The sequence below is a fragment of the Ylistrum balloti genome, unplaced genomic scaffold, assembly GCF_031769215.1.
Source record: "Ylistrum balloti isolate Yb309-2 unplaced genomic scaffold, AGI_CSIRO_Ybal_v1 Utg369754, whole genome shotgun sequence".
NCBI lineage: Eukaryota > Metazoa > Mollusca > Bivalvia > Pectinida > Pectinidae > Ylistrum > Ylistrum balloti.
This window is the reverse complement of record NW_026781956.1, coordinates 119534-127538: the sequence shown is the minus strand read 5'-3', so window position 1 is coordinate 127538 and position 8005 is coordinate 119534.

Below are 8005 nucleotides of genomic sequence, written 5' to 3'. Positions count from 1 at the left end.
CGTAATATGCTATTGATGAGAGGAAAAATCATCAAAATGTAAGTGGTGGAACATTTTCAAATGTTGGGTTGAATTAGCCTATGGTTGAATTGCCGATTTTCGACTTTCTTTAGATAATTAACAAAAAAACGAGAGTATTTGCTTGGTATGTTGAGAATATGTACACAGATATGAAAAAAGGTGAGAGAAACACATTTTCATAAAAAAATCCGAGATGGCTACTTCGCAAGTTCCCGTGGTTGAAGACATTGGCTGACAAATAGACAGAACAATAAACAAAACGTGTTCCTTATGATTTTGGTTGGTTTTCGCATTTACGGGAGTGTTCATAGCTACGGGCGATTGTATAATACCTATATTTATAAGTTTGGTTAGTCACATGGTAACGGGAATCTTTCATATCGAGCCCCAAACATACTTTCGACATATGCACGTTGTTGCCGCATGGAAAACTATTTCAAGTTTTGTCGGAATTTCTTTACCTGTGGTTGTAATGGTCGAGGGTTTTCCAGCGTCCTGTAATACCCAAGGTAGTACAAGATACTGGAGATGTGCGCACACATTCCCATCGTTCTCTCTCCAACTGGGCACTGGCAGTAGTAGTCCTTTATTTGGGCCTCAACATCGGGTGAAACGGTGAACCGTATCCAAACGTTATATTTCGTTTGGCTTTTGTGTCGAGAATGTATTTGACATCGGAGAAGGTCTGGGGAGTGCTGGTAAAGCCACACATCATAGTCGCCGTCATCACTTAAATGTCCGGCGATGTAACCAGGAGCCAGAGATATCTGATACGTTCCACACGTAATGGTTCTCAAGTAATCAAGATCGAGACGGGGAAACAGTACTTTATTTTTTTTTTTTTACACATCATAAAACTGTCATGAAAATATCAGCCCTGATATTCAATATAAAAGTTTGTATATAATAAGCTATATAATAGGGTTTCAGACAAGGTTGTTACTCATTTCCCCTTTTCTTTCAATTTACAACCACATTCAGGCGGCGATATGAGAACGTTCCACCACATGGAATTAGCTGATTTTTGATACCCATATGAAACAAGTAAAGCTCTATCCGATTTTCTGATGGAAATTTGCATCCAAAACTATATAACGGGAGAAAATTGCAAATTTATGGCATTTTTCTTCATAATTGTGTCTCTGCAAGTGCATTTTCATCCGAGAATTTTTTTTTTATGTTTTATGAATAAACACGATGTTTTGGAAATATTTATCAAAAGAAATTTATACTATGTTGCGAATTACAATTTCGAGATAACTTTCTTTTATTTACGAACTTATGTCTTTGATGCTGAAATTGACAACTTTATAAAAATACATTTTCACTGAAATTATGAAATCTGGGTGTCGGAAAGGTGTAAAATTATTTTTCGGAAAAGAAAAAAAACAGTAGTTGAGCTAGATAAGAAATTATACGGGGGCAGGCTCCTATGGAGAATTAACATTACTGGAAACAGGCCCTTTAGAAGTTTGTGGAAACGATGGAAATGATATACATTTCAGGGTTGGAAATTCAAAGCCTCGCTTTATATCATTTTCGGAGTGTACCGTGATGGAATAAAGAAGTAATATATCATTTTTCTAAATGGTCAAAAATCAAAATGCTTTGAAAAATGCAGCAAAATCGACAAGCTCAATACCTACGTTTTAGGTGTGCGATTTTCACCTGTCATTCTACTATCAATAAACATAATCGTAACTCCCATTGAATATCACCCCATCAGTAGCAGCAAATATGGAAGGAATAACCGGGAAAAACATGTTATTTCATACATATGTATTTTACTTTTTAAGAATTATATGATACAAACGATAACATTATATAGACGTTATTCAGCTATATGAAACTTGCCAGAATTTCAAATTCAATCCAAACAGACGACATAAGCGTAACAAAGACTAATAGCATTGGATACGGTTTCTGAGTAGTGATGATAAGTTTGTCTAAGCGAGTTTGGAGGGAAATTATTCAATGTTGTTGATCAAATGTGATTTTTCTTAATCTTACAGGAAAAATCAATTTGCAATAATTTTATTGACTCTTAGCATATTGCTGCTCATTATTAATACAGATTATTGTGCTGGTGTGTTTCATTTCAATTCCAATATTTTTTCTCCATTTGTAAAGAAAGCGATGGGTAACTCTTTCATTAATTTAAAATTGGTTCATAATATTTTCTAGGCATCAATGGTATTTTAGAAAGTATTATATTTACAGTCAATAAATAAACGAATTATGGAAAACTCGAATCGATTTAGATATCATTCGCATGTGTGTGTCTGGACACACGAATACAGTACATAATAGGAACTAATTTCCTAACTATAAAATTATAAAAAAAAAACTCAGGTTATTTCTATATGATTGTGGCAATTTGACCTACATAAGTTAGTATCAACGGAATATGTCACAGAAGTAGCTAAATGCTCGTATATCGCATAACGATGGACGCTTCTAAGTATATTTCTAAATAGCTGCTTTGTCAGAGTTTCGTTACGTCACAGATGTGGTTGATCAACACTCAGTAAAGATGTATATTTAAGATAAATAACAATATCTGGGAAACGGAATTAGCTTCAAATTTGATTTTTTTTTATCTTTAAATGAAATTGATATCAAGTAATACTTATATAACAAAACATTCACGGTACATTTTGAGAGTCCATCTTCTGCATCCTTATCTATAATCTGTTTGGCTATGCTGTCATAAAATTTCCTTGCTATATCGTTTCACTTATTGTTGTATCAGATGTAATTTGTCGCGTCGATCTCTCTGTTGTCTCTTGTCATTGTTTGTATATAGAAACTACTTATGTCCATTCTTGCTGTTTTCAAAGTATTGTCATTGTATGCTATAGATTCATCTATAATATGTACGAATATTATCATAATTCGTTGGTATATCATATATCTCCAATATTTAGTTGAGGCTTTAACAATAACGATCATAATATATTTATACTTTCTATATTGTTACAGACTGCAAAAAAGATAGTCCGAATTCATGTACCGGCATCAATGCGGAATATGATCGTAGCAAGAAAGAATGTGTTTGCAAGAAAGGGTTCACAGGGAACCCCGAAAAAGAATGTTTCAGTAAGTATTTGCATATCGTTACAGACACCAACATAGCATCTCTTAAACGTCTTTATAATAATCTTGATTATTCAAACATCAAAGTAATGAATAATTGTTAAGATACATATATAAAAATTATTTCGAAAAAGACAAATCCATTCGAGGAAATACATCATCACAAATATGCTTAAAACACGGTGTAAAAAGTAGTTCAAATATATCTTCTCACACCGGGCAAATATCATTGACTTGAGAGCCTAAAACCATGCCTCAGATATATAAATTATGCCACAAACTTTAGCACCTCAAATAACGTATTTCATTCTTCTGTCATTGTATATGAAGAATCAGCATTGAAATGATAAGAATTACTTATAGATACCATTGTTCTGTTGTTGTTTTTTTTCGTGAGATTTCGTTTTTGCTGATACTTCTGGTTTTATGAAGTGGCAGACTATCAACTGTCGGTGTGGAGTTTCAACTATTATTTCTGTTATTTTCTCGTGACGAACAGAAAGCTGACAGTACGATTACATACGAAAGATATAAGACGTATAAAACGTCAGTAATGGAAATACTCTACAATAATTTTGCTCACCTGGCTCCTTCGGTAGGATTGGTTGGAATTTGCCTGAAATCCAAAATTGGTCTCAAGCATTGTTGGGTGAAGGGAAGCCATTTAATCAATCTTGTATAAACTGTAGGTCTGTAGGAATGGTTCGATTTCGCTCAAACTTGGTTTGAAGCATTGTTGGGTGAAGGGGGGATCAATTTCTTTAAAATATGGGTCTTCGTCACCTGGGGCGGAAGATACAGCGCCCGATAGGGGAAATAGAGCAAATTCCTTAAAATCCTACTTCTCATTTGGAATAATTAGATTTTGCCCAGATTTGATCAGAAGTGTTTTTGGGTGAAGAGGATCAAAGTTTGTGTAAGGATTGGCACTTAGTCCAGGGGGACTTAGGTGAGGGGTCCAAAAAGGGGAATTTTATTAAAGTTCTTTCAAAATTTTACTCTCTTAAGAGAATAAATGAATATGTTCTGAAGTTTTCTTGGGTGAAGGGGATTAAGTTAAGTAAAAACGGTGCACCCTAGGTGGAAGGAGAGTGCCCTATTAAATGTAAAGTCCTTCTTCCATACAAGGATATTATCCATGTTTGGTCTGAAGTAATTTTGACGAATATTTAATCTGACCTCCATTTCACTACAAGGACCATTACGATAATTATATCAGAAAATGTCTTTCTTAAAAGGCTGAATAGCTAAATAGGCCAGACATTTAGTTAAAGAACAGACGGCTTACCTTATTATGTAAATGTTTTTGTTAAATAAATGATTTACAGTATCCCGATGTTAAGGAAAGCCCGTTAACCTGAATCATTATTAAATAGTTACAAATAAGTGGTGCGTTCACTTATTATCAAAACGTCATACTCAAAACCGATACCTACACAGTGAGAACTAAGACAACACCGGCCATGCATACCCCTTATAAATTTATACATATCTGCATAAGCGTTGGATGAATATACTTAACGAAACAAAAAAGGCATATCGTATTGATTGTCACTTGTAGAATGTTCATCAACACAGACGATATCATGTCATGGAGAGATTGGACAAATGACGCAATGCTTTATGAAAGGCAAGGGCCGAATCTTGGATATAGTTCCGATTAATAGTTGGTCTCGAAGGGACAATAGTAAGCCATGTGAAAAATCTTCGGTAGAATTCGACAACAAGAGCATCTGGATTGGCGACAGCTGCAGTTCAATTGATGTCAAGGCTTGCATTGGGGAAGGTAATTATGTAGTCCATTGATGTACTTATCAACTTTATTCTAGATTAAGTCAATGTTTCTCAGTTACTTTCAGGGAAACACAGGATGATTATATCTGAATCTGTATCATTATTGAAGCATAGCACAGATGATATCAATATATTTTAACTGAAGACAACTGTGATCTAGTCATACACAAAGAAGACGCTTAGAACAAAAGTTCAGACAGTTTCTCCTTTCTTCTCTTTTGATGCTAACGGTACAGATATGTACTGGAAATATGTATTGAAATATGAACTATTTCTCCATGACGGTAAGGAGATACCTTTTCAAATTCTGTTGTACATTTTGATGACTTCACTGTTTTATTCATTAGGCAAATGACCAGTTAAGCGTATGTGTACTGAAGTGTGAGATATTGTAATACAATCGAAAGCACTATCTGACTGAAATTTATTCTAACAAAGAGTAATGTTTGAAATAATATTATAGATGCCGATAGACTGTAAGTCCGAGGTTGGTCTTCTTGGTACATGTATATAAAGTATTGACACATTCTTATAGGATATAGACTAATCACTGCTAGGTCAAGGATGTTATCTGGATACACGGTAGCGGGTGGGTTCATAACCAGCATTATGGATACCGAGGGCTCTCTGATATATATGACAATGTTTAAAACTAAGCATTCAAAGCGTTACTGTGATTATGCCATACGCAGAATTCACTGATACATATACTGTAGTGTGATGAAAAATGGATATTTTTTTATTTTTCCAGCTGTTTGTAAACCAACATGTGGTCTAAACGCTGTATGTGATGATGGACAATGTAAATGTAACGACAGAATGATTGGAAACCCCCGTACAGGATGTTTCGGTAAGAACCAAAGACAGTTATTTGGTTTTTAAAATAATACAGTGCTTAACGTTTTGTTCACAAAGCATTGTTTAAGTGTTAGATTTTCTACTTTTCGCACAAAAATTAACTAACTATACAACTTACTTCGTGTTTCATTTTTCCTTTTCACATCAATTTGTTTCACTTCATATACTTGTATCTCAATAACCATTTGATGAAATTTTTGTACTAGTTTTTATTAACTTGTAAACAGCGAAAGCCATTTCGGACTGTCGGCGTCGCTTAAATGTTATAACTTGCCATATTGCATTTCAATTTTACCTCAGCTATGCTTACGTTTATCTACTTAACCTGCACTACTTACTTAACCTACACTATCTACTTAACCTAAATTACTTAGCCTACATTAATGAAGTATAAGCATAATATTACAACAGATAAGTAGTTTGGTATTCCAGTTAGGCACATTTCAAAATCATCTGCATTTTCATCTCGTCTCTAAATTAATTCTCGTTATAATATTTTGCTCATTCAATATTATTTTGTAATTTAGATGAAGTATAGATTCCTTTTGCAGAAATGTGTTCCTGTGGAGTGTACGGTAACCAACATTACAGACAGTTTGACGGGGAGATTATGGATTTCGGTGGTGTGTGTAAGTACGTGATGTCTGAACTAAACGACCCAGCAAATCAATGCTCTTATGATGTTGAAGTTGCCAACAAACAAATTTCACGACGAAAAGGCGGTACTTTCACAGACTATGTGACAGTGAAAATGTACGGCCATACATTTGATCTCATGCAGGGGAAGAAAGTAAAGGTAAGAAATGATTTCATCATCTATCAGCAAATGTCATATCCGTTTATGTATTTTAGAACAATTTCTCATTCTTAAATATATGTAAGGTTTTAAACAAAAATTTGGAGAGAGAGAGAGAGAGAGAGAGAGAGGACGATAAAACATCCTAAAGCATGTGTTTTACATATACCACAGGTCGATGGTCAGCCAGTTACACTTCCGTATCGCATTGCCTCTGGGAAAATTTACATTACAAAGAGGGGAAGTTACATCAAGGTTATAGCATCAGAGTGCAACATTGAAATCTCATTCAATGGTCGGAAGAGGGCTGTCGTTAAGGTTCCTAAAAACAAAGCAAACAGTTTAACTGGAATATGCGGCAACTGCAACGGCAAACGAAATGATGATTACATGGTGCGAAATGGTGCTAAAATTCCAAGCAGTGACCCAAATAAGGCTCGAAAATTCATCAATGAATATCGTGTTCCTGACAGTTTGACAAACACCCTGTAAGTATTTTTTTTAGAAATTAAGGTAAGTGATTAATATTGTCTATGTAATAAGAATGTTAAGGTATTGTGGTTATTCAGAACCATTTAAGATTTAAATGCAAGGAGAAGAAAAGGACAAAATAATTACATAAGAAAAATACCGTAACTGAAAAGTCAACAGTTCATCGATGCACAAAAATGAACTTATCCAACGGTAAACTAGCACAAAAACCAATTCCAAATAATCTATATGAATGAAGCAGGACAAACAAGCTTTACTAAAAAATCACGAACCTAAATTTCGAACTGAATTGATCGTGATAAATGCAATGCATGTGCATAATAATTTTTAATAATTCCTCTGTAAGAATACCAGGATCCAGTTTCCATTTGTTTCGAAGCATCCTTTGATTTCGTGTAAAATGTAGGTCTTACCTTCCTGCGGACTGAGGGGCTAGCTAAACTGATCAAGAAGATGTAATCCCTGAAACCCATCTGTTGCAATGAAATGATATTGGGTGAAGGAGGCTCTTCGCAAGTTAAAGCACTCCACAGGTGCAGGAACTGATAGTTCTTTTGTTCTCTTTGGATGGAGATTTTTTGCGACGCTTTAAATTTGATTAGAAAGGTTTTGAGGTAAATCTGAAATCCGGGCGGTCCACGGTTCATTTTGTGAGGTGAGGCGGTGTGTAATGTATCAGAAATATGTCACTTTGATGTTTGGTCTAGATTAAGAAAGTTTATCCGAGATCCATTTCCTATATATCTTGTCTATAAAACATTACAATATGGACATGAGTCGACCTAGGTAAGGTGGTGTGCCATATACCAAAATGAGGTCGTTTTGACCTACATTTAGATCGTAGACCTACATCTAAGAAAATGTTTGTTCCTTCATCGCACCGCGAAAGGTATATCATGTCAATGCAATTTTTATTATTTCCAGATGTTCGAAACCAACTCCACAGCC